This window comes from Choloepus didactylus (genome assembly GCF_015220235.1).
Source record: "Choloepus didactylus isolate mChoDid1 chromosome 5 unlocalized genomic scaffold, mChoDid1.pri SUPER_5_unloc1, whole genome shotgun sequence".
NCBI lineage: Eukaryota > Metazoa > Chordata > Mammalia > Pilosa > Megalonychidae > Choloepus > Choloepus didactylus.
This window is the reverse complement of record NW_023637573.1, coordinates 346,463-373,586: the sequence shown is the minus strand read 5'-3', so window position 1 is coordinate 373,586 and position 27,124 is coordinate 346,463.

The window sequence follows — 27,124 nt, the reverse complement described above, 5'->3', positions numbered from 1 at the left end:
GTATATTAATTTTCTTTTTAGTTATTTTAAATATAGATGTGCATAAAATAATCTGCATTTTATATAATAGGTTCTCAAATATTTGATACAGTAGAAATAGATTTAATTTTATGTATATTTATACATACATGTATACATATATACACATATGCAAGGGTTGATATGAAATTAAATTTCAGACTTTAAAAAAGCAACTTGACAGTATTTGACTAAAATGAAGACCTACAGTGCAGTATACTTTTAAAAATTTAGCGCAGTTTTCAGTGTGATGGAAAAGTGACTATAAAATTAATTTTGAGATATATGCACACTGACATTTACAAAATTCTCACATTTCTAGCTAAAACCTGTTGTGATTGTTCATAGAATTCAGATAAAGATTGATTCAGAAAGTTTGAAGAGCATCATTTTAGCCAATTTTGAGTTGCTAAAGCATGACAGAATGGCATTTCATTGACATTAAGAAAACTATTCAGATTCTCTCTATGAATTCAAGTGTTTCAAAAATACCTTATTCTAAAACACCAAAATAGGAATAGAATTTGAAGGGCAGGTTTTGAGCATTATGATAGTCTTTTATGAAAACTCAGGCTTATAATAACAATACTTGCTCTGTTGGAATATCCAACAAGGGTCCACCTTACTGTAATCACTTCATTTTGTAGGTGTTTAATTTTTGTTGTTGAACTGAATCTGAGATTCTTCTAGACACAAGAGTTCAGTGTGGAATTTTATAACTTGCAAGTATTTAAATTACACATTGTTTCAGTTTGATAAAGATGCTGGAATGCAATATACCAGAAATGGGTTGGCTTTTAACAATGGGGATTTATTAAGTTGCAAGCTACAATTCTAAGGCCATGAATATGTCCAAATTAAGGCATCAATAAGAGGATACCTTCTCCGAGGAAAGGTTGCTGGCATCCAGGGTTCCTCTGATGCGTGGGAAGGCACATGGTGACATCGTCACTTCTCTCCTGGGCTCGGTTTCAATGGCTTTCTCTCTCAGCTCCTGTGGGTCCATCTTGCTCCCCCAGGGGCATTTTCTTTTTCTCCTAGGTTTTCTGAGCTCTCTCAGTTTCATTGGTCTTTTATCCTTTTATAAAGGACTCAAGCAAGGGGATTAAGACTCATCTTGAATGGGCTGGGTCACATCTCTATGGAAACAATCTAATCAAAAGGTCCCACCCACAATAGGTCTGGCCTCCAAAAGAATGGATCAAAAGAACATTGTCTTTTCTGGGGTACATAAAAGCTCCAAACCAGCACACACATTGATAAAAACTATACTGAATACTGATATAATGTATCAGTATTATATATATATAATCAGTGTTATATATTATATAATTATAACTGATTACTGATATATCAGTACTGACAAAAAATATATATACTGATTATATATATATATATATATATACACAGTAGTATATACATTATATATACTGATTTTGTAATATATATACTGATATATAAATGCTGATTTATTATACTGATAAAAATTAATAGGTTTTATATTAATAAAAAAGATTTGTTTGTATATGCACAATTTGAGATGACAGTTGAGGTTATTAATTTAATGCCAAGGTATCCAAAATAATTTGTCTGAAACATTCTAATATTTTTGGCAAAGAGTTTTTATGTATATGTTTATGAAGCTGTTATTTTTAGTAGTGGTTTTTATTGGTTATAGTACTTAATGAGAAAATAAAGAAATTGTGGAAACACTGTGTTACTTATCTCACTTTATAAGAAAAAAAATCATTAATTTTGGGGTCAAGAATATTGGGTTTGAATTCAGCTATACATTCCCAAGCTATGGTACTATAATTTTTCATATTGCAAAATTCGAGAAGGCAAATTACTTCTTATGATCATTTTCAGAATCAGAGACAACAAAATTCCTCATGTAAAGTGAGCATGAATTGAAATAATGCTGAATGGTATTAAAACAAAGCCAGTGTATAATGACATAAGGTTTTAATTGGTTCAGTAGAATAACTATGTTTATCTACAATCTCTTATTGTCCTCTACAAGAGAAAAAGCCTAGTGTTGAGCACTAGCTTGAGCTGAAATACACCAATGATGATCAAATATATGTAAGAAATACGGTGGTAAACTTGGAAAAGTAGCCCCCCAGAAAGGAAGAGTTCCATCCTATGTGAGAAAATACGGTGAAGAGGTCTATGAACTGATTGATCAACTAATTACTGGAGAATCAGAAAGAATGGGCTTAAATTTCTAGTCAGGCATGACAATGCACTATGGCTTTTAGCGTTTCATCATTACAACTAAAAAAAAGTACAAAGACATATAAAGTAGTGTTTTTTGGAAATTGAGCAATAAAGAGAGTAGAACTAAAATCGCTATGAGTACAGAAATACTCATAGTGAGATACACATTCATCTGGCTTTTTGCTTCAGGGCACTTTCTAAAACATGGAACATGGAAACCGAACCCAAGAAGAGAGCAGTAGCCTCAGTGGGCAGAAGAAATTTAAATTAAAATGCAGGTCTGCTAAGATAGCTAGAATTATTGGACTGAGTTCTAGAAAGAAAAAGCTGGGCAAAGAAAGAGTTCCTGAAATCTACATGGAGTTCCCTCGAGTCTTTTGGCTGAATGTCGAGCTAAACATTCATTGGGCAGAAATCTGCAAGCCTTCAGAGAACTGTCATCATTTGCTTGTGAGTTAAACAGTGACTCTGAAAACTGCGTTGTGCCAGGAAATGTAGCTTTTATCAGCCCTAAGAGAAAGAGCTCCTTGAACATTGCAGCCATTCAACTGAGAACCCATGAAAGACAAGATTTAGGAGGAAGGCTAATCTAGATATAGAATAGTGGCTCTAAATCTTCACAAAGCTTACCAAAAACCTATACTAGGTCATCTCATTCATTAGTAAATGACCATCCACCAGAACAAAACTCAGTGTCTTTTAAAAGAAATCAACATAAGTCATTCTCAATGATTTAGCATCCACAATGTCAAGCAAATAGCAAATTATTATTTGCATGCAAAGAATAAAATATATGAAACATAACTAGGAGAAAAATAACTAATACAGATTTTCCCAGAGTTATCACACATGTGGGAAATAACAGTCAGCAACTTTAAAAGAACAATTTTAAATAATGTAAAAAATTAAATATATATAAGCAAACAAGATGGGAAATAGTACAAAATTGGAAACTATAAAAATAATCAAATTTAAATTCTGGAATGGAATAATGTGTCTGAAGTGGAAAATTAGCTGTATAAGCAGTAATGTAGAAGATGGTCATAGAAACGATATAACTAAAACACAAGGAAAGAACAGATTGAAAATGAAGTGTACAGAGATTTAGTGCCCTGCAGGACAATGTTAAATCACCCAACATACAGAGGGAAAGCCAAATGAAAGTAGTGTAAAATTGGGACAGAAAAAAGTTTTGAAGACATAATGGTGAACAATTTTTTCAAAATTTATGAAACATATCACAATATTAACTGATAGCAATGCAAATAACAGCAATTCAATAAGCTAAACACAACTACCTAAGAACAAACAAAAAAAGTTAGAATACATGAAAATAAATCCGGAACTAGGCTCATACAGTCAAATTATTTAGAATTACATATAAAGAAAAAAATCTTAAAAGAAGCCTGAAAAAAAGATACATGTAAGTAAAATGATAAGAATGACTGCTCACTTCTCATCAGAAATAAAGCAATCCAAAAGACAGAGTAAAAATATTATTTAATTGCTGAAAGAAAACTAAAATGCCAGCCTAAAACTCTGTATCCGGTGAAAATATCATGTAAAATTAAAATAAAATAAAACATTTTCAAATGAAAAAATCTCACATGCACACCAAGAAACCTGTAAAGAAAGTCTTTAGGCTGAAGGAAAATGATGAAAATTCACATCTACAAAATTAAGCACGAGTATCATATACTGTAAATAGTTTTAAACATTTCAAGATGCTTTCCACATTTTTAATTTCTTTAAAAGACTATTAATTATTTAAACAATGAAATGTGTTTGTTTATAACATACGTAGAACAAAATGTATGACTGCAGCATTACAATGGATGGAGGGAGGGTTAAGGGAAATAATGTCTGTGAAGGTTTTACCTTCTGTGAAGTGGCACAATATAAATTCAAGTCAATATTAACAAACAGAGTGGTAGTGTACTCAGTCCCAAGAGGAACTACTAAAAAAAATAAAAAATAAAAAATAAAAACAAAAAACAAATCAAAAAATCCAATCCAACCAACCAAACACACTTAAATAGAGTAGGAGAAATAAAGGCAAATCGAGGTAACATATATACTGAAACAATATTCAACTAATGCAAAAGAATTAAGGATCTTTTTTTAAAGGGTGAACAAGAGATAAGAAAAGGAAATGAATAGCAAGAAGACAGCCTCAAAACCAACTATATCAAGAATTACATTAAATTAGTTGGACTAAATATTCCAATTCCAAGGTCAAGATTTTCAGGCTGCGTTAAAAAGGAAGATAAAACTATGTGCTGTTTCCTAGAGGCACAATTATTGTACAAAGACAATGATAAGTTAAAAATAAAAGAATAAAAATGATCAAACAATAATCATAAGACAAATGGAGTCACATATTTGTGTGAAAAACTAGACTTCCAAAAAGGACTATAACAAGAGACATACACATGATTCAAAAGAGGTAAATTTGGCAAGATAAAACTGTTAATTTTTCAGGAAGACATAACCTTCTTAAATTTGTACATATATATATATATATTTGCCTAATAATCAATTTTATAAATATATTAAACAAAAACTGAGAGGAATTGACAAAAAAGAAATAGACAAATACTGCTGGAGATTTGATACTGCACTCTCAGTAACAGAACAAGTATTCAAATTACTTTTTTGTGCCTAAAAGGAAATTATCAAGAAAATTAAAAGACAGTGCTTTAGAATGGGAGAAAATATTTCCAAATCATATACCTGTTAAAGGCTTAGTGTCCAGAATATATATAAAATTCTTGTAATTCAACAACAACAAACAACAAACAACCCAATTAAAAAATGTGCGAAGGGCTTGAAATACATTTCTACAAAGAAGATATACAAATGGCCAACAGAAACGTAAAAAGATGCTTAACATCATTGGGCATAAGGGAAATGCAAATCAAAGCTATGAATTACCACTTCACACCCACTAGGATGGCTATGATCATACACACACTCACACACACACACACACACATGCAAAATGAAATTAAATAAATTTGGGGACGATGTGGAAAAACTGGAACTGTCATATATTGCTGGTGGGAAGGCCTAGTATTTCATCCATGTGGCAAACTGCTGGGCACTTCCTCAAAAAGTTAAACTTATAATTACCATGTAATCCCAAAATTCTGTTCCTGAGTATACACTCAAAAGAGTTGGAAACAGGTTCTCAAACATGTATGTGTACACATATGTTCATATCAACACTATTCACAATAGCTAAAAGGTGGGAACAAATCAAATACACATCAATGTATTAACATATAAATAAATTGTGGTGCATGCATACAATGAAATACCATACAGACAAAAATGAAGGAAGTACTAGTACATTCTAAATGTAGTTGGACCTCAAAAACATTAAAGTAAGTGCAAGAAGCCAGACACAAAAGATCAATTTTTGCATTATTCCCTTGATATGAAATTTCCAGAATGAATGTATCCATAGAGACAAGATGCAGATTGGTGGCTGCCAAAGACTGGGAGGAGGAAGGAATTAGGAGAATATGCTTAATGGATTTTAGTTTGGAGTGATGGAGATATTTGGAAGTATACAGAGGCTGTGGTTGCACAGCATTATGAATGCATTAAATGCCAAGAAATTGTTCACTTGAAAAGTGTTAATCTTATGTTATATGAATTTCACTTCAGTAAACTATTGAAAAAAATTAGTTTGAGGACTTTCAGTCAAACATCTTCAAATATATTCCTTTCCCAATTTCCCCCCTCTCCTATTAGGACATCAATTAAGTGCATACAATACTTTGTTACTTCATCCTCCAGATGTCATGATTTCACCAACAATTTATATCTTCTCAAACTATCTGTGATTTTTCTTAAACATTACTATTGGCTTACATTCCAGTTGATTAACTCACATGTTGCCTGCCTTTAATCTAAGTCCATCATTGAATTTTTAACTTCAATGCTATATATATATAAACATATATATATCTAGCATAACAAGAAGGTTATTTTTCAGATTTGAAACATCAATTTTAGTTTCCTGAAAACATGCTCATGTTGTAATTTCATTTTTAATGCAGATGCATTTTATAATCTAATGATATTTTCAGTAATTTAAGCCTTCCTGGATCTATTGATGAAGAATATGGAACCTAGTTACATCTGACTTATCATTATACTAAGGATGGTGCCTTTTCTCCCAGCTTTATTGGGAAGGATCTCCTGTGTGCCCTCCTATGTTGGCAAAAGCCTGGTATTTGTCTACTACTCCATGTGCTTCAGGACACTAAGCAAACCCAAGCCCATTCACTTTAGCACAGGTGCTTAGGGCAAATTCATTGCCAGTGATAGGTATAGTTCTCTGATCCTGCATTCACATGGTTTTAGCCTAGAAATTTCTTACTATTTTGTTAGATTATCAATGCTTTTAAGACATGTTTTACTTGTATTATCCAGCCATGGAGTCAATTAGAAATAGAAAGATAATTTTGTTTTGAAAAAATACAAATCTGATATTTCCCTACCTTAATTGGTTTTGCATACAATTAAAATCCTTCTGTGTGTGTGTGTGTGTGTGTGTGTGTTTGGCTACTTCTGCCCCTATGGTCTCTTCTTGCTTATGTGTTCTCCATAAAGGCACAGTTAAGGAATGTTTTACTTCCTTCTGTTTGAACTATATTGATATTAACAGAATGCAATTCTTGAATTCATGTGTATAAAACTCAAATGTCCCAAATTTAAAAGATCTTTTTGCCTTCACTTCTGCTGTATTCTCATTGCCAAGGAATATTGCCATTGCCAAAGCCAGAAACATGCAGTAATCAAGTGCTCCTCACCCACCATAGACATAGATTCAACTTTCTAGATGTCTTTAAATACTCTATCATTTTCAATGCTTTACCTAACAGAGTTCCCAAATCTTCTGTCACATAAATTTATTGCAAAAGTTTCCTAACTTTACTTCTTTGTCCCAGTTTAATTTCCTTGCAGTTTCTTTCTCACTCTGTGAAGCATAAACATTGGTTATGTTCTGTAAACAAGATGTAGCTTATATGCTCTAAATCACTCAATTATTGTCTTTTCTTGATTGACAGATACTGTTTTTCTTCATTTTCTAAGTTCTAATTTTCCTTTAATTAGCATATCCTATTTCTATCATAAAATAACATGATTTTATAAACTAAGGCAAAAAAAAAAAAAAAACCTGGAAATAAAATGCACAAATTAAATGCACAGATATATGATTCAATATAGAACATAATCTTCCAATTAATTTAAACATGTTTTTTGTACATTTTAAATTAAAAATAGATACCTATCTCTACTTATTAGTGATCCTTTATTTCATAAATTTTGTACATTAGTACTTCTCTATGCCATTAGAAACTATCTTGGCAGAGGTTTATCTCTAGAGAATTACTCCCATCCCAAACAATGTCAATCAGAGTATTTCACCATATTATAATTTCTCCATCATTCTCAGAGGAATAATGAATTTCAAAATTGTTCAATATTCTCATCACTTTGATAGGTGTAAAACTTTAGGCAAACTGAAAAATGTATTTTAATTGACTCAAAAATATTTGGAGTTAAAACAATTTACATATACCTTGACAGTGTATATATTTGTTACTTGTGAAATAATTGCTTTCTGTTCCCTGAATAGAGTAAATTAGCTTAATCTTTCAACCTTCAATTCTTTGTCATAGGTAAAATAATGCTACCCAAGTGAGTTTGTAGAAAGAGTCCATAATGAGTTATTTGATTTAGGATAACTAAGTTATTAATTTATTCAGTATATCACTAGTTTTCCTAGAGGCAAGACCTCCTTAAAATAATATTGGACATTTAAGAACCTTTGTCAACTCGAACACAATTACTGGTTTGATTTTTAGAACTTTGGATGCACGTGTATTTATATGTATATATAATATGTTATGTATATATGTATACAATGTATATTTTTATAGCATATGTGTAATTTCATCATGGGTTTTAAGGCATATCTTCAGAAAAACTTCAGAAATGGGGATTTTAAAGGGTGTTTGTCTTGAAGAAAGGGAAATCTCTTACAACGTTTTAAATTCCTTTCTTAATATCAAGAATCTTATTGTCATTATAGCATCCAAGGAGTTTAAAGTAGAAGATTCCAGTCTCAAGTGTCATATATTTGTCATGGTAGGTCAATAACTTAAACTGTTTGTTTGTGAGGTGATCTCATGGAGCATGAGTGAAGAAGTGGTGGAGATAAGACAAAGAAAATGCAAAAGAGAAAACAGGAAAGGGAAAAAATCCAGTGGAGCGTATGTTAATAAGAAAATTCCTGTGTTAGACACGTAGATTCAGTCCTGTCGGAATCTGTGTGGGACACACGTGAGAATCATACTTTTGGAGAGCAGGGAGGCTAGTGCATTCATCCCTCTTTAGGCGAGAGTTGCCTTTATGCTGTTCGCTCACCCTCTTCCCTTCCTGATTGTGCCTATTGCATCTGTAATGCCAAGCAGCAAACTCTGGTGACGCTAGATAAAACCCTCAGGAAGAAATGGAGATGCAAATACCAGAGGTGGGACGCTGCCCATGTGTGGGAAATCTTCCTCACAGATGCTGCAGGTCAGGGTGGACATCTGCTACAAATACACGTCTTTATCCGCTATCCCTGCCCTAGGTGATTCACGAGTACCTCAGACTATTAAAAGATTTAGGAAGCGCTTCAGAAAGTATACTCAACTGCAGGGAAAAGATATCCACAGCTTCCCAATCTTCTCATATGTACTGGCAATGACATCATGCTGGCTATTTGTTTGAAAGGATTATTTTGAACCCTCCCCCATATATTATTAAAAGAAACCAAATAGAGTTGAGGATGCAGGAGTAAATTATGCTATTCTCAGCAGTCACTTAATGTTTGTAAAGAACTGTTTTAAATGAACTTAACCACAGTTAATCTAAAGAGAAGAAATGTGATGGTTATCCTTGCTTTGCTTTTGTCAGCATTTTGTAGAGGAATGTTTTATTGAAAATGTGTCCTCCTACTGCCTAGTTTTTTGGAAGTAATCAAGTCTAAAAGATTTTCAAATTTTATGTTGGGCTGGGATCCTGAAAATATTACAATCCGGATTAAAATACACCCCATATCTCCATCCTTACTTTTGAAAAAATATATTGCTGAATAAAAATGAAACTTCAGAATCAAGAATACTTGGGCTATAAGCACTGAATTTCATATCAGAAAGTGTTTTTGTTTAACACCATCTCAAAGCAGGGACTTCCCCTCTCATATATGCGTGATCAGAATTTAGTTGTTTTAACTAAACTGAAATTGACTGAAATTAATATGCACCCTTCCAACACAATAATAATGAAAGTTAAAAGATAAAATATAGTAAAAGTAGACAAACTTAGGAGACTACTTCTATTAATGAAAATACAGCAATTTCATAAACAGGAATAATTAAATACTTTCATATAAATATATCACATTTGGAAATATTTAAGGCTACCTGAATGCTGTTCTCTTAAATAACCAAGAAATTTAATTTGAACACTAATTCAACTAAATTTATATTTCAAATGTCCTTTTGAATACAATAAAAAAGTTGGTCTTTAGTTAAATGTCTCCGTGTTATGTAAGACATTACATATTAGTGGATATTTAAAGACATTTTGATGGGCAGGTAAAAATTTCAAAGTAATTACATATTATCACCTACCAATACATAGTCAGTTCTCATCCTTTTGCAGGAGTTACATTCTATCAAGTCGCCACAAACACTGAGTTAGTGACTATTGAACCACTGCCCCTAGTGGAAATGCAGGGCCAGGTGCCTGAGAGCCTCTGGTAATGATGTTTCGTCAACTGATCAATACATAATCTTGTTTTATGTATGGTTCTGTTTAAAAATACCACACATCTTTCACTTCCTCCTTAAATTTGTACACAATGTTTCCCTGTGCATAGAGACTGCCCCCTTTACTCCCAACTAGAAAGAGCATGATTGCCTTCATTAGAACATTTAAACAGAGCTTCTGAAAGAAATTTAAGTAAGTTTAATAAACGGTCATTGGAGCGCATTACATGAGTTCATGAACAATGAATTCACAGCCATCAGAACTGTAATTCACGCCCAAACAAAGTTTACCTCACACACACATTTTCTCCATAAGCACATCACAAGTCTTCTCGTGCTTAAGGATACTAGACAACACTTCAGCTCTATTCATGGGGGGCATTTTAAACAGGGGAAATCAACAAAAACAAAACCAAAAAGCATAAAAATGTGAAAGGTATGGCATTAATGTACCATAAAAAGGACACATTTCCCCTAGGAGAGCTGAAACAAGAATGATGAGCGTCACCTTGTTCTACCTCAGCTAGAAATGCATCTTCACTGCACTGCACAGGCCTGCAAATGAATACTACAAAAGTGCAGCCACTATGCGTTTTGGAGTTCCAAATAAATTTTAGTGATTAAGCAAATTCACAAATATGGAATCAATGAACTATGAGGAACAACTGTAATTTGTAAACAACACCACACTTGGACCATTTAAATTGAAAATGAGGAAATAAGATATTTCCTAGTTAATTTTAACTAAAATCACATCCATAAGAACAGATTATGATAGGTATTTTAAACATGTTAAATATATATTATATACATATTTATGAAAGCATGAATGAAAGAATATAGTTAAGCATTCTAAAACCTATTATCGTAAATTATAAAATAATTAACTTTCGATGGTAATTTGATAATGCTGACATAATACATTTATTTTTATAAGGATGATGCTAAATAAAATGAGTGTTAAATAGCAGAACAAGAAATTATTTCTAAAATTATTTTTTGTTTCATCTTACAATATCCACTAATTTATCTTAGGATGACCTATCTTCATTAAATTATTAATGTGTTGAACTTAATAAAATTGATATGTTGGTTTTGTACAAAAGATGACTCCAAAACTGTATATCATTCACCCAATTTCACAGTGGAGTTATAAGCTGAAATAACATCTCAAGTTTTGATCCCCATTATCAAGACATATTGTACTGCTGTTTTAGAAATGTTTTGTCTTTTACCATGTCTATCCTATTGAGATCAATCATTTTTCTTACTATCACTTGCTACAGAAATAAGCCTACCCTGGATTAAGAAATTATTTATGTTGTATAGACCAAAGCACAGTGATTCTATGGTCTTTCTCATGCAAAAAAGGTGTTCTTTTCAATGATTAAGCTTTTGATAATCACATAAAGAGTTTGATTAAATCAGAAACAAAGCACCCATGTGATACAGAATGCAAATTATATTTTATTTCTTTAAATATAGTAATTGCTGGTTAACTTTAATGAATGCCAATATTTCAGAAGAGATTTTAGTGAGTAAACTTGTTACACTATGTAAAGGTTCCAGAACTCTGAAGGGAAATTTTATCCTGAACACAGCAAAATTAATGATTGAGGAAAAAAAGCATTTATTTTTCATCTGGAAGATTGTTGTGTACATAGGTATCACATCAAGTTTTGAAAGAAACTTTTTAATTATAAAAGAAAACCCTGTGTATAGACTGAATGAAAGAGTATCTTGGTATTTTTCACTATCATACCTTTGTTAGGTAAATATTTTATATGCAAACAATCTAAAGATAAATGAAATTCCTGGAAGTCTTGACAGCAAGGGTAAATATTACGGTATATATAATTATATTTAAAACGCACACTCACAGGTATATATGCCAATATATGTCAATTTACTAATTGATTTTAACCATTATTACATTCATAAGAGCCAGCAGATTTATGTGTATTATTGAACATGTAAAATATATATTGTATATACATATTTAAAAAGATACAAATAAAAACATAATTCATTTAAATATTTTTAAACCTTATTAATATAAACTTTAATATTGTGAATCTTTTGGTCATCTGTTAATTCTCACACTGAATGAATACTAATTTTTATTGGAATATGGTTAAAGATAACAAGAATATACAAGGTATATGTGTATGCACGTGTTACTCATTGCTTTATTTTTGTTATACGCCAAAATACTAAATCTAGCTATGAAAATCCTCTATGAGATAAACATCTTTCTCTAATCACATAGCCTGAAGATATTTTGCAAACAGAAGGGAGAATATGCTGGTTTTTGTAGGATGACTTCATTTATCAATTTAAACTAATAAAATGGACTAAAATATGAACCTCTTGCATGGAGTTAAAATCAAGATCTGTTTCCTGGGGAATGTATTCAACTGAGGTATGTTTTTGCTATTATTATTATTTACTTTTATTCAGTAATATAAAGGAAAACTGATGGCAGTGGTTGAAGTTGGAAAATGTTTCAAAATGCGGTTGCTAAGATTTGGTGGTGGGAGACGTGAAATGGTATCTCAGAGTACATACATGCCACTTGTTTCCTGTTCGTGCTATACAGATTCAGCTGGCTGATTCTCCCACTTTTGGTTCCTTAGGCTAGAAAAGAAAATGACATGGCACAGATTTTGCAGAGACTTTTAAAGCTTTATGAATATTGAATATATTAAAATACATATAAATATATATCTCTATGTATGAACCCAAGAACCTATGCAAAGGTAGGTTCATAGAAATTAATAAAAGAATTTAGCAATGTTTCAAGATACAAGATCAATACACCAAAATCATTTGGGTATATATCAGCAATGAACAATCCTAAAAAAGAGATGAATAAAACAATTTCATTACAATAGCACCCAGAAGAAAAGATACTTAAGAATTAACTTACCAAGTTGGTAAAAGACATGTACGCTTTAAACTACAAAACAGTAATGAAAGAAATTAAAGAAGTCAATAAACAATGGAACTGCACCACAGATTAGAAGACAATATTGTTAAAATTTCAATAGTTCTGAAAGCCATTCAAATCCAATGTGATCTCTATTAAAGTCCCAATAGCCATTTATGCAGAAATGGAAAAGCCAATCTTCAAATTCATATAGAATCACAACAGGCTCTGAATAGCCAGAAAAAATCTTGGAAGGAAAAAAAAAGAACAGTGTTAGAGGACTCATACTTCATGATTTCAAAACTTCCTAAAATGTTAACAGTAGTCAAAACAATGTGACACTGATAAAAGAAAAGACATATAGACCAATGGAATAGAACAGAATTTAAAAATAAACCCATGCATGATCCACATATAACCAACTGCTTGTTGAAAAATGTACCATAATCATTCAAAAGTAAAGAATAGTCTAACAAATATAGGAAAACATGGATACTGACATGTAAATAATTAATATTGACCCATCCATCATGCCATGTACAAAATGTAACTCAAAATGGATCAGACAACCTAAATGTAAGAACTAAAACCATAAAACTATTAGAAGAAAACATAGGGGTAAATCTTCATGACTTTGTATTTCACAGTGGGTGCTTAGATATGACATCAATTTATTAGCAACAAAAGAAAAAATTGATAAATTGAACTTCACCAAAATTAACAAAACACAACTTTGAGCATCAAAGGACATTATTAATAAATTGAAAAGACAACTTACAAAATGGAAGAAAATATTTTCAAATTATATATCTGTTAAAGGTTTAATATCCAAAATATATAAAGAACTCTCACAATTCAACAACAAAAAGACAATCTAATTAAACATAGGCAAAGATCCTGAGTAGACATTCCTCCAAAGAAGATATACAAATGGCCAACACACACACATTCTGAAAAGATCCTTAATGTCATTAGGCATTAGGGAAATGCAAATCAAAACTATGAGTTACCACTTCACACCAACTAGTCTCCAAGACTGTGGAAAAATAAGTTTCTCTTTTGTTAAGTCATACAGTATATGATGATTTATTATGGCAGCCCTATCAAATTAAGACATAAGTCAAAATTTGGAAACAACCTAAATGTTGACCCAGGGATAAGTGAATAAACAAGTGTGTGTGTGTGTGTGTATGTGTGTGTGTATGTATGTAAAATGGAACATTATTCAGCCATAAAAAGGAATTAAGTACTGATACTTGTTACAACTTGGAATATTATACCAAGTAAATATTATACTAAGAAAATATTATACTAAGTAAAAGAAGCCAGACAGCAAAGTAGACATTGTATGATTCCTTTTCCAGAACACACAAATCCATAAAGAAAGCAAATTAGTTGTTGCTAGGGTTTGGGAGGAGAGATGAATGGTGAAAGATTATCTAATGGAAATGAAGTATTTTGAGGTGATGAAAAAGTTTTGAAACTAGAGAAACTTGTAACAGCATGGTGAATGTAAATGGCATTGAATTGTACACCTTAAAAGTTTAATTGTGTGTCATATGAATTATCCTAATGAAATATAAATGGAAAAAGAATTTGAATAAAAAAGCTACAAATTGGGAGAAAATATTTGTAAACTACATTTATGACATAATGCTTTTATTTAGAAGACATAAAGGACTCTCATAGCTCAACAGTTTAAAACATCCAATTTGAAAATGGGCAGAAGACTTTTCACTTGAGAAGATGTTCACAGATGGCAAATAACGTGAAAAGATATTCACCACAACTAGCCATTGAGAAATGCAAATTAAAACAGGAATGAGATATAATTATGCACCTATGATAAAGACTAAACTAATAGTTGGTACAGTCACTCTGGAAAAGAGTATGGTATTTTCTTAAAAAAAATTACATGTACTTACTATGATTCAGTTATTGCACTCAAGTATTTGTCCCAGAGATTAAAAAAAAAACCTATGTTCACCCCCAAATCTGTACTTTTGGATAGAATATTCCATAGTAACTTTACTTGTAATAGTAAAAAACTAGAACCAACCTAGATGTTCTTCAGAGAGTGACTGTTGAAACAAACTGGTACAACCACACCATGAAATACTACTCAGAGGCAAAAGAAAACAAACTACTGAAACATACAACAACTTGGACGGATCTCAAGAAATTTATGAAGATGGTAAAAAGCCACTCTCAAAGGATCACCTACTGGATGATTCCATTTATATAGCATTTAAAAATCACAATATTTAGAGATAGGAGACAGAATAGTTGTTGCCAGGGAAGGAGGCAGCTGTTATTATAAAATGTTACTATGAGGAATTCTTATAATAGAAAGGTTTTTTAAATCTTGATTGAGTTGGTGGTCACACAAATCTACAGGTGATAAAATTGCACAGAATTAAATACACATGCCTAAATACAAAAATGAGTATATTTAAAACTGCTGAAGTCTGAAGAAGGTGGATGGATCATGTCAATGTCAATTTCTTGTCTGGAATATTGTACCATAATTTTGCAAGATGTTACCTTTATGGGGGCCTGGATAAAGGATATATGGGTGTTTCTATATGATTTCTTACAACTGAAAATGAGTCTATGATTATCTCAGACTTAAAATAAAATTTGAGACAAGTGCAAGATTAAAGTACATGGAATTCCAAAGTCATCTAATGAGATGGTGGTTGGAACTTATAAAGTCTTGGTAATGTCCTCAACTCTGAATTTTTCTAAAATGTGAACAATGGGAACAAATACTGTAGCATATCAGCAGGAATTGCTACACTCCACACATACTTCTAGTAATAACTGATTTTAGTGTACTGCCAAAAACTCCTGGAATTTAATATTCTTTTACTATCACCTCTCTAGGAAGATTCTTCTGGCATGTTTTCTATCATGACACAGAAAGGATATTTGTTTAAAAAATGAAGACATTATTATTGTCATTTGTAATGGGTTCTCTTTAAAAAAATGATAAAAATGTGTAAAAACATTTCAGGGATTAATATGAACTAACTGACTAGATGCTAATTTTCCATTGATTTTCAAAATTGATTACTTTTAGTTTTCTAAGTCTAAGAAATATACTTTTGTATAACTTTTCAAAAGAATAGAGCTAATTGAATTGGTCAACATTTCTTAGGAGAACAGAAATACAAGTAATCTGTATTTCAGGCAAGATAGAATGAGGTCATGAGTGAGAATCATAGTTATTGGCATAGAGAGTAAGGAATCCATACTATACCATTTAAACCCCTTGAATGTGTTACCTACATGTATGTAAAGTGAGAGAAAATCATAGAATAATTGATAATTCCTTGATATGTAGCTTCTGTAGCATGGTCAATGAAGCTTTTGTTTAGTAAGATAAATGTAACCCATCATGGCTAAACCTCATTCTCTTGGGGGAGAAATGATATATTTTGCAGTAACAATAATGAAATATCATTTCTCTATTTCTGTTCCTATACATCCTTGTTGCAGCCCAAGAGGGCCATGCCAGTCTAAAGGCCAAAGAAGACAACGAGCATTTTCTGATACATGAACCTTTATCCAGGGCTTACTTACAGGGTGAGAAGTCGTGGAGAGATCATGACGGCTCTCTCAGGCCGGGCAGGCATCGCGTTTGCAGTGAAGACCACCGGGCGATGCAAAGAGGATAGAAAGCCTTTTGTGAGGGTTTAAGACAAAGGCTTTCCTAAGGGTGGGGGGAGCATAGATGCGGGAACAGGTCACTCTGACCTGAGAGGTGGTGCAGGAAGGACTAGAATAGCACTTAAACAATTACATTTTGCTCTTTTTGTGAGACTAAGAGCCTCTCACTTCCTGCCTGCTTGCATAAAGTTACATTTTAAGGTCAGTTTACCCTTTTTCTCTTTACTGGCTTAGAAAGACAATAGGTCAAACATTTAGCTGCCTAGGTCATGCAGACTGCTGTGCACCAAAGATCTGCAGGCCTGTTTTGCTCAGGCCACAGTTTGCCATAATCCTTGGAGAACTTCAGGTCAAGTTCCACAAAATTCTCCAAAAGACTCTGCGTATGGAGAGGGTGGTGACCATATGGGGACGGGAGCTTCTCACATGACCTTAATATGGACCTGTGTTCTCTATACCCATGGGTCCTAGTGATTGTGCCTCTCCTTCAACTACTTCTGAAAAATCAGGATACTGGAGATACATCACACTCCTGCCAAGAGCATCATCAGGTGCTCAGGTGGTGGGCTACCCTTACCTTAAGGTCTAGTCCTAAAGCTTAACACACACATACACACACACACACACACACACACACATTTGTCTAAGTGTCTACAAAACCTATGAGATATATCATCATAGTATCACACACAGTGGGACTATTGGCACTCTTGGAGCTTCTTATTGAATGCAATTGTTGTCCAGTATTTGTAAAAGCCTTTTTTGCAAGGAAATATTATTTAGGGGATAAGTGAAAGAACCAGGTATAGGACATATGGTGTATCTATTGTTCTAAATAGTCTGAAATATATTATTCACTTCAGCTCTTTAGCTGGGTACTATTAGTATGTTCCTTTATAGAAAAACTTGAACTAAATTATGGTTTGGCATCACATCATATTCCTGGCTTAAATTTAGGGACAGTAAAAAAATATTATTCTATGCTATGCCAGTTTGAAAATATTATGTCCCCCAAAACCCCATTATCTTTGATGCAATCTCATGGGGGCAGATGTATTAGTGTGGATTAGGTTGGAACTTATTGGTTCAGTGTTTCCATGGAGATGTGACCCACCCAACTGTGGGTGATAACTCTGAGTAGATAATTTCCATGGAGGTGTGGCCATGCCCATTCAGTGTGGGCCTTGATTGGTTTGCCAGAGCCTTATATAGGCTCAGACATAAGGAGCTTGCAGCTGGGGCTGAGACAGACATTTTGAAGACAGCCGTTGGATGCTGATGCAGACATTTTGGAGAACACCATTTTGAACTGCAACCTGGGAGCAAGCAGATGCCAGCCACATGCCTTCCCAGCTAACAGAAATTTTCCAGATGCCAATGGCCTTCTCTAGTGAAGGTACTCTTTGTTGATGGACACCTTATGGCCTTTAGACTGTAATTGTGTAACCAAATAAACCTCCTTTATAAAAGCCAATCCATTTCTGGTATTTTGTTTAATGGCAGCATTAGCAAGCTAGAACATATGCTATGCATGAATGAGCTACTAGCGGGAGGTTTCTTAGGAGACTAATAATTGCATCACATGGTATCCTACTTATACAGAGGCCCAGGAGAAATTTTCCTATACGAGGAATGTTTCTCCACTTTCCTTTAAGGCAAATTTTGAATTTTGCAATTGATCTTGTATCACTCTTTGCACTTACTATTAGTAAGTTTAGTACTATATTTTTAGAGATTTGCTGTTTTTATATTTATTTCCAGATTTTGAAATCTTCATTGACTATTATTTTATTTTTAAATTTCTATTTTTATTTATTATTATAAAGTAACTTTAAGAATTTAGGGGAAAAATGTATGGTATACATTACATAATATTTTATCTCCACTGCTGGTTTCCAGTAATGACTGTGTCAAGTATATTGAAACCCAAGTTCAAAGATAGGAATGTTCAAATCCCAGATAAATAATTATTAGTTATTTTGTCTGGTGAATGTTACTTATTCCTCCATGCCTCAGTTTGACATTGTAAAAGAGGATAAAAACAGTTACCCCCCGTTAAAGGTGTGAGAATTAAACAAGAGAAAATAGGAAAGTGACTTAACAATAGTTCTTAAAGCATAATAAACAGAATAGCAACATGACTATAACTGTTGGTTCTGTGTTGTTATTTTTACCACATTTGTAAATGGATTCTATTGTAGTACCACTGGGAGAAAGAAAAACGTCTGAAGATGATTTGATCCTTTCATGGCCAGTGATTTCTAATTGTGGTTTCTAAGTGTTTGTAGTATACAATCCCTAGACCTTATATAAGCTTACATAGGGAGCTGTCTCTGGGGATTAGATGAGTGACTGACATTGTACTGTGCACCAAATAAACCCTCCTCTCAAAATCTGAGCCAGGGCCCCTGCATATTATGCCTTCAAGCATTTTGCTTGATGATGACTACTTAGATGGACTCTTCCTTTCTATAAGATCTTTGTCACATCAGTCCACTGGCCTTCCAGAAATCCTAAGCTTTGTGTAAATACTTCCCTGTCTAAGCCTGGGGAAACTGTTATAAAAACAATAAAAGACTAGAAGAAGATTTTCAGGGAAAACAATGCCAATATCTCTTGACAGGTTGAATTTGAAATGCATTAAGGACGTCTTGGAGAATATGTCCATTATTTTGTTGTAATGATGAGTTTGAAACACAGATGATATTTTTATTGAAAGGCAAAGCATAGAACTCCAGAAATCTTTAGTGTGAAGGGTATGTGTACAAGGAGAAGCATGAGATTCTAAGAGAATTGTGTGAGAGAAAGAAAAAAAAAAGTGTGTGGGGGGGCCGGCAGTGGATGTCAACAAGAATAAATTGATGAAAATAGAATAACCCATTCAACTGGAAAAGTGATATATAATTGAAAATATTTATTGAAGTGTTTTATTTTTACTGACTGGGAGGGAAAAAATAACAACAACAAAGACATTCCATGAACTAAGAAACATAAAGAAAGATAAGAAATGGAAGTTGTGGAACACAACTTCAATTTTAAAAGGATGTGTATGAGGAGAGAAATTGAAGAAAGTGAGAAAAAAGAGTGACATAGACCTTTTCAGAATTTTGTAAATTGGCAAGTATTCATCACATATCCACAGTGTGCCAGGACCTCTTTTAAGTGCCTAGTATACATCAACAAAATGAGAAAGATCCCTGTGGTCACAGCACTTACAGTTCAATAGGGGAGCTGCAACCTCAACAGTGAACATGCTACAGGAATTTACATTGAAAAAAGGAAATGCAGAGCAATAAGTAGTATGGGGAGTGTTGCTACTGGGGGGCAACTGTTTGAACTGTTGAATACAGTACACACTGCAGGTCTCACTGAGAACATGAGACGTTAGTGAAGACTTGAGGAAGGTGTAGAACTTATTCAAGTTGTATTTGAAGATCATGCCAAGCCAAAGAATTAGCTAGAGCTGACACCTAAGGTGCAAGCCAGTATGTTAAGAAACAGCAAGGAGGGCAGTGCTGCACCTATCGAGGGTGGAGATGAAGAAGAGGAGCTTTGAGAGTTGAAATAGGAGTCAGATCATGAAGGGTTACAGAGACCTTTGTTAATGATTTTGGCTTCTAGTCTAAATGAAATGGAGAGGCATATCATTATCTCATTATCAATAGAGTAATAAGTTGGAATCATGTGCCAAATCTGATTAGATGGACTTCATTAGGAATAATATAAAGTGTTTTGATCAATTCCAAAAATTGTTGGCCAATTTCAGAATGGGTGAGACATGGCTTAAAAACAGCATGATCAAAAAGTCTCAGTTTTAATTGACATTAATTGTAATATATGTTGCATTATGATGTAACTGATAAAGGAAAATAAGACTGTGATTTTTAAACTACATCTACCAACAATTAAGAACATAAGCCAGGTCTGTAATTTTCGAAGTCAATATAAGACCACAGAATCTTATGAAAAATCACTGCTCTTTGGAACAGTGAATTTTGATCAGTTTGGACAAATTTTTTACAGGAATCACTAGGTCTAAAAATTATAATTGATTCACAATGAAATAGCCACAATATAGCCCTTTAGAAATACTATCAATGACTTCTGATACAACATGAAAAAAAATGACAAAGGAAGTATATTGGCTGTAGAAACATCAGTTAGCTTGGCTCTACATGAAAGAAAAATGTCCTTTTTATTGCATTACATAATTGTTCTACACAGTGTGGTACACTGCAACTTTGAACCAAGGACAAAAAGACATGAAGGGATTAAGTTTTGTTAAGGTCTCAAGAAATGGGAGGAAAAGAAAGATCATCTTTGAAGGTTATTAACATGGTGTTTATCTTCTCTTGTCACCTTTCCCATCATCCCATGTATGCTTTATGGGCAGCTTTCATCATAAATTTAGAAAGCAGCATGTAATGACTAGATATCAATTAATCATTATGGAGGAAACAATTTCTAGCAAGACTCAGCACATATATTTGAAAGAGGCATTTCCTAGGGAAGACTTATAAGTTAGAGCATACTATTTAAACAAAAATGTGACATGAATGAGCCATGATTAATTCATGCTGATTCGTTCCTCGAAATTCCTGTTAGACATACATAATACAGACACGGGTTATGGAGATTCCTTTAGGAAAAATATTTCTTCAAAAGCTAGATTATAAGGGAACATAAAGGGTAATTATATTCAATTCTTTTTCTACTTGCTTTCTGTATCACATGCAATCCACTTTGATTTTCTTCAGTTCCTGGTTAACATGGAGAGTGCCATTTTCTTTATTTTAAGCTTCTAGCAAAATGAAAGAATTTCCTTCTCCATGAACCAATCATAACCAAAAGTAGGAAGGGCATTCTATATCATATTTATTGTTCCACAAAACACTGCTTCACAGTTTAAATTCAATTTAAAGGAAGTGAATTTATTGAACATATACATAAAAGGCAGTAAAGATAAATGGAAAGAGAGCAGGATCTCAAGCTATGCAGACTTTAATGCTGAGTTCTGTATCTGGTAAGTTGCTTCCCCTGACAGAGGCACAATTTCCCCTTTTTAAGATAAGGATATTAATACATATCATAGATATATATTACAAATATCAAAATTATATATTGAAGATGTCAAAACAAATTTCAGTAAGAACCAAGGAATAAATTTATGCAATATTAATAGTTTATTATACCAGTAGAGTATATACTGATTAGAGGAAAAATGAAACAAAGTCACTACACTTCATTAGCATTAAACCCTAATTTTGAGTATAGATATTAAAAAGTAGAGAAATACAAAAAGGCCATGTGTAAATATATGCATTAAAATGTAATACAGAGTATTCATCCTGATTTGTAAAGTTTAAAGTAAAAGGAAAATAACTAACATCTTTTAAAAAATGTTGCAGTGATGAGTATACATCTTTGTTTTTTAATACAATTGTGTACTAATGTTTGTCTCTATATTTCCATTTTATACAATTATTTACATAATTGTATATATTTACAATGTATACGAAGTAATATATGACAGAATTAGAGACAAAGTCAAAAATAGTGGGAGATTATAATAAACCCTCTCAATAATTTATAGAAATTTTTTTAAATAAACAAAGATAAATACTTGAAAAACACAATGTAAGGCATTCACAAAGAGGCACACATAGATTCCTACACCCAAGAGACAGAGGATGCACTTTCTTTGGGAACATAAAAGGATCACTGATAAACTTTCAACCAAAGCAAACATCATTGAGACATTATCATACAGACCAGATTCTCAGACCACAAAATATATGGATCCAGCTGTAATAAAATGGAATCCAGGATATCTGGTGCCAGCAAATATGAAGTAAATATACTATAGCCTATTCTCCAACTGATTACAGCTAAAGTTTCTTGATAACATACAAAATGCTACTGCTGAAACATCAGTCAAGGAAGCAAAAGGGCAGTAAGTGGAGAATAGAATCAAAGCTTGAAGAAGCTGATGGTCTGAGAAGGTGTTTCCATCTCTCTGTGTTTCTGTGCATGTATTTCCTCCTCCCTCTCCCAGCACTGATCCAAGAGTGGGTCTCCAATGGAGCTGTTGTGACAGGTAGTGTAAGCTAACAAAATGCTAAAAGAAAACCCACATTTCTGGCCATAGGAAAATTAAGTCCTCTAAGCTACAGAACTGGGAATAATCTTGTTTTGTGTTTTTGTTTTTGTTTTTATTTTTAATTTCTGACCCCACCTTAAATGTGGCCCCAGTCCCAAAACAGGCAGATAAAACTCCAAGACAAATGCCAAGTTTCTCGCTAGAGGACCAAGAAAAGAGGTAAGTGTGATAAGGACAATTTGAGGAAAATATCAGAGAGAATAATACCAGAGAAGAAGATCCCCTAAAAAATGTAAAAACCAGCACATGCCCCATGCACATCCCTGAGCTACCTACGTATAAAACAGACACAAGATAACATAGCAAAGACGTTCCAAACTGGACAATGTCATAAATCATTTCCTGAGAGCTGGAGGGATCCCCCATCAGTGAACATGCAGGAAGCAAATATTATGAAACCATAATTGATGATGGAACCACTATCCTTAGAAGGAGAGAAATCAGCATTCTACAGAAGCTTTAACAGGACAAAAAAAATCAACATGTAGTATTCAAGATATACAGTACACAGTCTAAAATAGTTTGGTATAAAGAATCAGGAAATTGTGAATAATTTAAAGGAAGTAGCAATTAAAGGATGCTGACCTTGAAATGATAATATGTTAAAATTACTAGAAAAAAATTTTAAACAGCAATTGTAACTAATGAAAAACACTCTTGAAATAAATGAAAATGTAGAAGTACTAAGAAGAGAAACTAAAATTATATGGAGAAACAAATGAAATTTTAGAACAGAAAAATACAATATGTGAAACAAAATTCTCCAATTGTCCCCATTAGCAAAGTGAAGATGACAGAGGAAAGGGCAGTGAAATTAAAGAAAGATAAACAAACATTATGCAAACTGACCAAAAGAGAGTAAAAGATTTAAAAAAAATAAATAAACTGAGTCTCAAACACCTGAGGAACAAGGTTAAAAGTCTAAGAGTTGATTCCACCTGAAGATGGAGGCATAGAGAGGAGTGGAAGCTTGTTAGTCCCCCTGGAACAACTAATAAACAGAAACAACAAGTAAATAACATGGAATAACTGTGGGGAGACAAACGTGACTGTCCACTCATCATACACCAACCTGAATGGGGAGGAATGCCTGAGATCCCAGCATAAAATCTGTAAGTAAAAACTGCAGACCTGAGCCGAGAGCCTAGAACCCCTCCCTCACAGAAGCCTTGCAGAGCTAGAGAGCAGCACTCCATGAACAAGCAAATATACCTCAGCCCAACTCCAACTGGGGTTTTAATATTAACTGCTCGATACAGACTGTGAATCCCCAGCAAGCAGACAGAGGCTTTTGGTGATTACTGACCTTGGAGAGTCAGGGGACATATCTGTCTTGGGACAGGGAGCCCAAAGGATCAGGTGCTGATGGGTGAATCTAGGGGTTTTCTGTCCCTTTCTCTCTCTCTCAACCTCTGTGGCTCAGTGGAGAAAGCCTCAACCATTTTTGGCTTCCAGCACTTTACAGTAAAGAAAGCCTTGGCAATTTTAAACTTGGACCACTCTGACCCAGACAAGGTGGGGATAGCTGAGTCAGAGAAAAAAAGAATCTATTTATATGCAAATGACCTCTCTCTAGGAGGCATAGCTTCCCAAAGGAAAGAGGTGGGGCCCAGCTCTACTACCCGCCTTACATTCAGAACCAGACTCCAGAGCCTGGGAGAAAACAGGCCCCAGCCACACCTCCTTACACCAGTCTGTAGTGACAGGCTGACAGATGCCACCTGCTGGGCAGAAAAGCACAGGGTGTGTCAATCCTCTAAGATACACCATCAGGGAAACTGGATACTGAATGTTTCCTCCTCCTGGTACCTGAGCCTGTTCTGGTCTGGGAAAATCTGACTGGGGTGGCCTAAGAGGTTGGATGCTTAAACAACAGAAAACTACAAACTATAGTAAGAAAAATGAACTTATGGTCCAGTCAAAGGAACAAATGTACACTTCAACTGAGATACAGGAATTTAAACAACTAATGCTAAATCAATTCAGAAAGTTTAGAGAAGATATGGCAAAAGAGATAAAGGCTATAAAGAAAACACTAGGCGTACATAAGACAGAAATCAATGGTTTGAAAAAACAACTGGCAGAATCTATGGAAATGAAAGGCACAACACAAAAGACTAAAGACACAATGGAAACATACACCAGCAGATCTCAAGAGGCAGAAGAAAACACTCAGGAACTGGAGAACAAGGCACATGAAAGCCTACACACAAAAGAACAGATAGAGAAAAGAATAGAAAAATATGAGCAACCTCTCTGGGAACTTAAGGACAAAACAAAATACAAGAATGTACATATCATTGGTGTCCCAGAAGGAGAAGAGAAGGGAAAAGGGTCAGAAGCAATAATAGAGGAAATAATCAATGAAAATTTCCCATCTCTTATGGAAGTCATAAAATTACAGATCCAAGAAATACAGCATACTCCAAACAGAATAGATCTGAATAGGCCTACACCAAGACACTTAATAATCAGATTATCAAATGTCAAAGACAGAGAGAGAATCCTGAACGCAGCAAGAGAAAAGTGATCTATCACATACAAAGGAAGCTTAATAAGACTATGTGCGGATTTCTCAGCAGAAACCATGGAGGCAAGAAGGAAGTGGTGTGATATATTTAAGATACTGAAAGAGAAAAACCGCCAACCAAGAATTCTATATCCAGCAAAGCTGTCCTTCAAATATGAGGGAGAGCTCAAAATATTTTTCGACAAACAGACAATGCGAGAGTTTGTGAACAAGACATCCGCCCTACAGGAAATACTGAAGAGAGCACTACAGAGTGATAGGAGAAGAAGACAGGAATGAGAAGTTTGCAACACAATTTTGGGTGATGGTAGCACAGCAATGTAAGTACACTGAACAAAGATAACTATGAATATGGTTGAAAGAGGAACATTAGGAGGATGTGGGACAACAAAAGAAAAGAGGAAAGATAAAGACTGGAACTGTATAACTCAGTGAAACCTAGAGTATTCAACAATTGTGATACAATGTACAGATATGTTTTTTACAAGGGAGAACAAATGAATGTCAACCTTTCAATATGTTAAAAATCGGGAGGTATTAGGGGAAAAATACAATCAATGTAAACTAGAGACTATAATTAACAGAATCATTGTATTATGCTTCCTTTAATGTAACAAAGGCAATATACCAAGGTAAATGCAGATAAGAGAGGGGTATAGGGGAGGGGTGTGAGACTCTTGGCATTGGTGGTGTTGTCTGACTCTTTATTCTACTTTGATCTAAGGTTATCTTTCCGTTTGCTGCTTCCTAGCTGTCATGTTTGTTTGTTTTTTCTCCCTCTTTCTTTTTCCTTTTTGTTTTTTTTTTTTTGTTGTCTCTCTACCTTCTTTGACTCTTCCTTCTGCTTTATGGAAGAAATGTAGATGTCCTTATATAGATAGTGGTGAGGGTGGTGAACACATAAATATGTGACTATATAGGGAACCATTGATTGTTTACTTAGGATGCAATATATGGGGTGTGAACAAAACTATCTTAAAAAAAATGGGTTGATAATGAAAACTTGAGGGCAACATGCTGAATGAAATAAGCCAGACACATAAGGACAAATATTGCAGGGTCTCATTGATAGGAACTAATTGTAATATGCAAACTCATAGACATGAAATATAAGTTACCAAGATGTAGAACAAGGCTAATGCATGGGGAGTGGTAGCTTAGTATGAGCAGAATGTTCAATTAGGAAGAATTTAAATGCTTGGAAAGGAACAGAGGTGTTGGTAGCACATTGTGAGAATAACTAACAGTGCTGAATGGTGCGTGAATGTGGTGGAAAGGGAAGCTCAGAGTCATGTATGTCACCAGAAGGAAAGGTGGAGGTTAAAAGATGGGAATGTATAAAACAATAAACCTTGTGGTGGGCAATGTCCAAGATTAACTACAAATATTAGAAATCTCTTTCATGAGCCAGAACAAATGTATGACACTATAACTAGAAGTTGATAATAGAGGGGCATATAGGAAAAAATACATGCCTATTGCAAACTATATACTACAGTTAGTAGTATTTCAACGTTCTTTCATAAATAGTAACAAAAGTACTATACCAATACTACAAGTCAACAGTGGAGGGGGGTGGTTAGGCATATGGGAGGATTTGAGTTTCCTTTTCATTTTATTTTCTTCTTTGTCTTTATTTCTTTTCTGGAGTAATAAAAATGTTGTAAAAATTAAACTCAAGACACATGCTCTCTCTTTACTTACGAGACCTGTGGGTGGTACTTGTTGAGGCACTTCCAGGCAGCCAGACTATATTCTGC